Raw genomic sequence first — 7,826 nt, 5'->3', positions numbered from 1 at the left:
CAAGGATGCATGGATAATTTTCTTAGTAGAATGACATATTTAACTCACAGCCTCAAGGTTGTTGGTTTGTTTTTCTCCCAGTGGAAAGCCAAGCATAAGATAAGGGATGTAGGTTATTATAAAGCATCTGAAAAGTTCCTTGCAAAACACCAACTTGAGATGATATTTTTTCAAATTAACAGCATAGCATAATAAAAATCAACGTGTCTGTTCTTATGTGGTCATTTTTACCAAGACAATGTGAGCAAGGAGTGAATATCAATCATTGAAGGCATGGTCTAATAGTGTTTTATTCACCTTTGACTCATTGTGAATTTGTACCTCCTATCAATAATAAGCTGCAAAAACTTCCAAGATAGTAATAAACACAATAAGCGAACACTAAAATTGCCTTGCTTCCTACTGTATACCAACAGAGGAAATAACACCAAAAAAATCAAAACCTTCACAGAAAAATATATAGACAGATGCATTCACAAAATGCATAGAAGATGTTCCAAGAAAGAACCAGAAGGGACATTTGCCTAGTAATCAAGGAAGCCTGGGGATTTAACAGATGAGTGGCAGAGATGGCAACAGGCAGGAGTGGGCAGCTGAGGAGTTTGGTCTGATGGCAGGGAGAAAAGAATTGCACCTGGTGTTTCTGGGCACAAAAGTTGTTGGAAAACAGGTAAAGCAGAAAGAGGCCAGAGAGTCCAGGCAGGACAGAGCAAGGAGAACGGAGATGGACTTACTGGAGAGAAGACTGGCCAGCTGGAAAGCCTTTTCAAATCAGCACACTGATTAGAAAGTAAAAGGATAAGCAAGGGCAGGAGGAGGAGGGAAAAAAAAGACCTATATGTTGCACTGCTCTCCTCTACTCTAGAAAGTAAGCATTTTCCAGCTGAAGAGAGAGGAAAAACTGAAGCAGACAAGACAGCAGGTAGAAGATGCTTGGCAACTTCAAGTTCCCAACCAAGTTTGTTTAGCATGTCCCCACATGCTACATTTGGCACATACCAAGTTGAGCATTTGTAATGGTTCAGAATTTTACTTGTTCCCTTTTCACCTCGCAAAATGATCCTGGGGCACTTGCACCCAAAACGTAGATTAGAAGGTTGTATGATGAAGATGTGTATCTGACAAAAAGTGAATTGCACAGATAAAATTAGGTATGTACTGAAGAGCAGCTCTTTGCCTGCTACCTGGCAGTTCTGCCAGCGCACTCCAGGCTTGATTTGCAATACCCTGCATAAATACCCTGCGTAAATACCCTGCCCCATCTCTTTAGAGCAGTGACTCAGTCATGCTGAACTATGCCACCTCTGTGGCAGAATATAGTCTATTGTATCTGGTTTATGACTCAGAATCCAACACAGTAATCAACGCAAAACACAGCAACTCCAAAAGCGCATTTATCAGGCACGCAATTTGGTATATCATCATTCAACAAGCAGTAGACATTTCAGGCTGGTACATGTAACTACATCTTAAATAAATGGTTGCATTATCAACAAGCTGCATCATGTTTTTCAAGGTCCTTGGGGGAGGACAGGAGAAGGAAAGCTTGGTTTCTTTTTACTGTCATCGTTACTATCCAAAACATATAGGACTGGACAGCTCAGGGACCTGATGCATGGGTAGTTTTCTTTTCTGATCAGGTTGGATTTGAGCTCTTGACCTATACCAAGACTGTTTAGAAGCCAGTGGTTGCCAATTTATATAAGCAACTGCGAATAGTTTGGTTGTCTCAATATAATTCCTACACAAAAACAGGGTACAGACCACAGCCCTGTCAGTTTTGCAATCATCATTGCAGGCTGAATAGCAGCAAACACTTAGATCTTATCTAAACAGGGCACTATTCCGAAGCATATGCATACTTTTTGGTTTAATATCATGCAGAAACATTTGCTCCAGTGTATACCTACCTTGGTTCTGATCTCTTTAAGCCAATGGTAAGGAATAGCACAATGTGACTGTTTCTTAACAAGTCCATGAGAAGGAAATTTTGAGTTGTCAATGACCAGATTAGTGTTTCCCTACTGTTCTTGATTCTTTAACATCAAGAAGCAAACGCGGATGCCCAAAGCCATTTCAGCTCTCCACAGAATTTATTTCTGCCTTTTACAAAAGGCTTTGAAAGCAGTGTTATGGAATTGTATTCAGAGAAGACTTCACAGTTCTCAATAACATGACCATCATGACCACTCTGATCTTCATACCTTTAGCAAAACATGTTCAGATCCTCCTTGAGGAATAGTTTCCTCAGAAACTGAATTTAACTTGTACTGCTAACAGAGATTTCTTTCGTGACACATTGAGCCATCCAGTGGCACAGGCTGAAAAAACTACTGCGTGTACTTGTTATTACATTTCTTACAGTCCCTTTCTTTATATAAGAGATTAAAAAAAAATCCTCAAACAAACAAACAAACAAAAAAACCCACCTCCTGACATTGTTTTAATAGATAAGAGGGATGGATGGGGAAAAAGGAAAGAAAACAGTGAAAAAATACATGAAGTCAAAGTTTCAAATTCAGTGTTGATGCTGCACGTCTGCCCTTAACTCGTATTATGGATCTGTGTTCTTCTATATACAGTGATTAACATCAGATTTGGTCAGTCTTTGACCACCTGAAAATTCTTGGCATCACAGTCTGAATTAGGTTAATTTGTCCCAGATCACCTGACTTTTGTCAGCACTAGATTCCTGTGAATGTAAAACAATACTTACTAGTTGAAATGGGAAGATGTAAGTCGCTATATGCAGAAGCAGAGATACAACCATTGAGGGCTTAAATGAGCCAATAATTAAGTGTAGTGAGTGGGGTTTTTTTGTTTAAAAGATTGTGAGCAAATTAAATGCTGAATAGTGATGGTGTAGCAGTAGTGGGTAGAGCTTGGTTTAGTGTGGGCAATGAAGAAAGATCATTAACAAATAAAATAGGGAGCACCTCAGGGGACACGCCTACAGACAGTCTGTCACCCACTGGTTTTAACATTTCATTTCAAAATTTAATTAGATACCAGTTTCTGAATGCCCAAACAAAATCAGCCTCTTTGCATACCATCAACATGCATCAGCTTTCACTGGTAAATCTGCAGCTGAAACAATATTCCTCATCCTAAATTTTGAGGGGAAAGAACAACAACAAAAGAACAGCCATAAATTTACATTCCTGGTTCCAGCAACTAAAAAAAAAAATAAAATCTAAAAATAGTGAACAATGTTAACACCTGCATTTAACTCATCACTGTTACACTGGAAGCGATAGCAAGGCTTTATGGAAAGTATATGAAGCAACAGTGTTTTGTGCTAACTTTGCAAAGGACAGGGCTGAAAGTCTCTGATATCCCTGGTTAATAAGGAAACACTTCACTGATCACAAAAGCAATGAAAGTCTTCCATCTTTATAGTAAAAGTTCTCTGAAAGAAGATAAAGCTGTAGTTACAGAATAGCTTGTCTACTTTTAACAAGCTTGTCTACCCATTCGTGTAAGGGAGTATCAAAGCTTTGGCTTTACTGAAAACATGTTGGTTTATTTGTTCTGAAGAGACATTATTCAAATAAGGTCTTCCCACATCTTCCCAAGCCTTTTTTTGTTGTTTTTTTTTTCCCCAAAAAAAACCTTAAATTTAATTTTAGAATACTGAAAAGGAGCCATTATTTGGTAAAACATAGTGATTAGTGATTTTAGGGAAAGCTTTTACCTTAGAAAGCTAATTTTAAGTATTACTAGGATCAACTTCATCTGACCAAATTTTGTAGCTTATCTGGGAAACCACTGTAAGTACTGTATATAGCACTATAAATCTCCCTACTGATGAAGTGCTGTCAGACAGATCATTGCAAAATCCAGGTATAAATAGCTAATTTATGGTGTCATAAGGAGTGAAAAGCGCAAAAGAAAAGTTGATGATTCTGCTCTTGAGACAAACTAAACTCTAATCAATGTTTCCTGTTCTAAAGCAACAGCAGCAAGTCAATTCAATGCCCAGACGATGGAGCAGGTGCCCTCCGTGTCACAATGCACAGTTCTGATGTCAGAACTGTGGCAACCGGGGTTTGGAGGAGACCACTGGCATAAGGTACGTCAGGGTTTCAAGTTTCCATTTACCAAAAAATAAACATAGCCACAGCTTTTTTAAGTGTTACTTACTTGGAAATCTGAACTTTTGTGCAGATGTGTGAGCTGCTTTCATTACTGATATCAGTACATTTTTTCACCGAGGGTTTATCAGACCAGCAGTTTCTGGACTTCACAAATAATTCAACACTGTTGTAGGCTTAGTTGTACTCTGCAGCAGGTGGGCAGATTAAGACTGTAAATTATCTGTCCATTCATCTGTCTTAGACACACATCTCTCTATTTCAATAATACTCAGAAATCATATCATTAGACAACAGATAAAATCATCTCCATTTTATACATGAGGCCTGGGGTCCTCCTTCAGGTTTGGGCTCAGGTCTGTAGTGTCCTTCCTTTTAGGATAGTGTCCCACTCACTGGACAATTTTCTTTCATCCTCGACAGCCTCTCTCCCTACCAGATACTCCCTACCTACCCTTTGTGGGGGGTGTACACCGAGTGTTATGGTTTACAAAGGGAGTGGTGTGGTTTGCTTTCTTTGTGTAATTCAGTTTATTCTGGCTACTCCACATGCACGATATTCACAAATACCATAACGTAAATGGACTGATACAGTCTCTGAGTTTAATAGCAGCACTTAATCTTTTAATGTAATCCGACCATTACCCATAGTGTTGTAATGAACTGCGCTGAAGTAGTTTACAGTGTGCTGGGTTAATGTTAACTGTGGACTGTGTCAATCTAAAATGAAACATCAGGGGATTCATGTTCCCTCCAGCATAGGAAAGGACACCTCTGCAAAAGGTTGTTGAGCTCATGTCAAAGAGCAGATACCAGTGCTAGCAGTGGGAGCAGTGGCTGCACAGAAGAGATGCAAGGGCAGGCAACTGCTCCCTGGAGCTGCAGAATCCAGAGCTAGGGCTGAGGCACCCTCCTACTGCAATAGCTGATGGAGCTGTGTAGGCGTTGCTGTTACAAACAGCCCTGAAGATTATGAGAGTTCAGAGGAGTTGCCCTCCCATGCCTCTGCAGGAGAGGGCTTCTAAGGGTTGAGATAAAAATGGTATGCTTTTTTTAAATTATAATTATCAATATTCTTTACCTGGCTTAAATGCAGTAAGGCCTAGGCAAAAAGAGAATCTTTTCAGTAATGCTTAATGGCAAGTACATATGCATACAAATTGTTGCAAAATCTGTACATGTTTGGACAAGGTCTTGCTGGGAAGGCATCCTGTTGGCAGACAGCTGACTCTGCAATCAGAACAGTAGCAGTCAGCTGAAAAGCTTCACCTCCTCAGGTTAGTAAAGCCCAGTATGACCCTCTTCTCCAGTAGATCGACAGTGCTTGTTGTGTTTCTGTCTTTCCAATAGACAATGTTGACTTGCTAAGGTGAGGAACGTGGCTGTCTTATTTGTTAGGAACCTTGCAAACAGAGAAACAGTTAAACTGTAGAAGATAGGCAACAGGCTCAGACCCACAACCTTGTTAATTACTTCATATGATATTATATTTGACAGATTATCTCTGCTATGGTAAGGGGCTATCTTTGCTTGGGCATTTAGCCCAGTAGCAAATACAAAGCTGGTTCAGCTTCACAGAGCCCATGGTACAGTGCAAGAGGGCTTCAAAGTCTCAAGAGGTGTTGCTTCCAAATGAAGTTTCTGGCTCTATTGTGAACCAGAGGAAAGTTTCTGACAGGAATGTGCAGTGGATAGAAAGGGCTGCGCATTCCCAAACGGACAGTGGGCAGCGATAGCTCCCTCACACTCTGACAGCAATTGCTGTTGAATGGTTGAATTGATTTCTAAATCATGAGGCACCCCGTGGGTGCAAAGCCTACTGCTTAGCAGCACCAGGAACCAGCTTAAAGGCCTCTGTTTTACTTAAACCTGCATACCCTGTTAATGCACAGTAAAACTAGTCTCCCCAGCCTGTTACTACATTTCCTTGGTTTTTTGCTTCATCATTGCCCAGACCCCTCACTAGATATGTGTAAGTTAAGGCAATTTTACACAGGGCAAAACACCTTTATTTTGGCACAGAAAGCAACAAAGGTTTGTTGTTCTTAAAGTACCATAAGTGCATCACGTTAGTGGAGATGCCAACAAAGTGACTTCTTGGTAGACAGGACGTCCAGAACTGCTGGCACCATTGGCAGGAGCCTGCTCCCAGACGAAGGTAGCGTGGCTCACTGCGAGGCATAAGCCACCCGCATCCCCACACGTAACAGAAAACTCACTTAAAAGCAGTATGATGAGGAGCTGTGCACACCTCGGCTCAGCCTGCAGCCTTGCCGAGCCACAGCCCTCGTTACGGCAGGGCTGCGGGGACAGCCGGAGCACCGCACCGCACCGTGGCAGCACACTGCCTGCGGGAGCCGGACAGGCTGACATCCACGGCTGTATTGCTGCAAACCTCCATGCTCCTGCCGAGCGTGCTGCTTCTGCTGTGAGGCTTTGGACTCAGGTGAAATTAAATTAAACTCTTCCCAGCAAACAGGAATGCAAAGCAAACTTTGAACTGGAAACTGGCTGTCAAGCAAAGCCGTTGCTTGCGGATGCTTTAAGCACAGGCACACATCGGCAAAGTCACACTCACCTGGGGATCACACAGCAGGAACATCAACACTCCATCTGCTTACCAAGAAAGACAACATAGTGTTAAAAAAACAGCCAGGATGCTCAGACCAGATTGGACTTTAGACAGGAAATTATCTTTTCAAATTTTGGTTGAACGATAAGAAGCTTTTAAAACTGAAGAAATGAATGATGTATGCAAAGCTGTACTTGAAATGATTCTGGTGTTGCAAATTGCCATGCTCTTACTGTGGAGCTGATGAAAATAAATGAAGCTCTGCGTTGCTGGGCTTTTTCCTCCCCCTTCTAATAAATGAAATGAAAAAGCCCTATTATTGTGCCACCTGCTTCAAATTCCTAATTGTGGTAACTGAATTCTGAAATTGTTTGTTAGCTGTGTAATATCACAGGCATTAAAAATACCGAGAGGCTATTAAGTTCTTTAAAACACAGCACTGGATAAAAAGGTGCAGCTATCTTCAGATTTTATTTCCATGAAATAACTTTTCTAGTGGAGAAATGTGTTCAAATCCTACAAGTGTATCCTGAAAAAATCCCTGCTAATTTAACAGTTAGAGAACCTGCAAAATAAAGACCCAGGAGAGGTCCATTGGCATATTTAAATATTTTTTAAAGAGTGGTATGCCATTCTGTTCATATTTTTCTAGCACAGAAATATAAAAATTTCAGAAGACAATAGAAATCACATGAAATTCAAATGTAGTATTTCTGATGAGCAGGTAGGTGTGTGCACATATGTGTCTCTGAAGTGCCTATAACCATTGAATCTTGCTGTATGCCAGAACTATTGCTGCGTGTGTGTATAATGCATCTCATTTAATTCCTAAATGTCTGTTTCTCATTTTAATAATGTTCCAACTTAGACATACACATAGGTTTGGTTTACAATCTTTTATGTAAGAAACAGTAATTATCCAGACAAGCCAGAAGGAGTTGGTTTTGAAATATTTTGTCATTACAAATAGTTTTTCTGAATATCCAAATCCTATTGTTTTGTACATTTTAATGAGAAAGGACTGGAATTTGTTAAACAGATCTCCTGCAAAAAGTTGTCTCACACATCCTAGATAGCCCTTTATTTCACAAATACATATATGGATAACACATATATATATATAGATGTGTGTTTAGATTACTGGACAAGACACAAATGTT

This window comes from Pezoporus flaviventris, unplaced genomic scaffold, assembly GCF_033815535.1.
Source record: "Pezoporus flaviventris isolate CSIRO_AGI_PZ_B2104156 unplaced genomic scaffold, CSIRO_AGI_Pfla_v1 ptg000036l, whole genome shotgun sequence".
NCBI classification, from domain to species: Eukaryota; Metazoa; Chordata; class Aves; order Psittaciformes; family Psittacidae; genus Pezoporus; species Pezoporus flaviventris.
Note: the sequence above shows the minus strand (reverse complement) of the source record.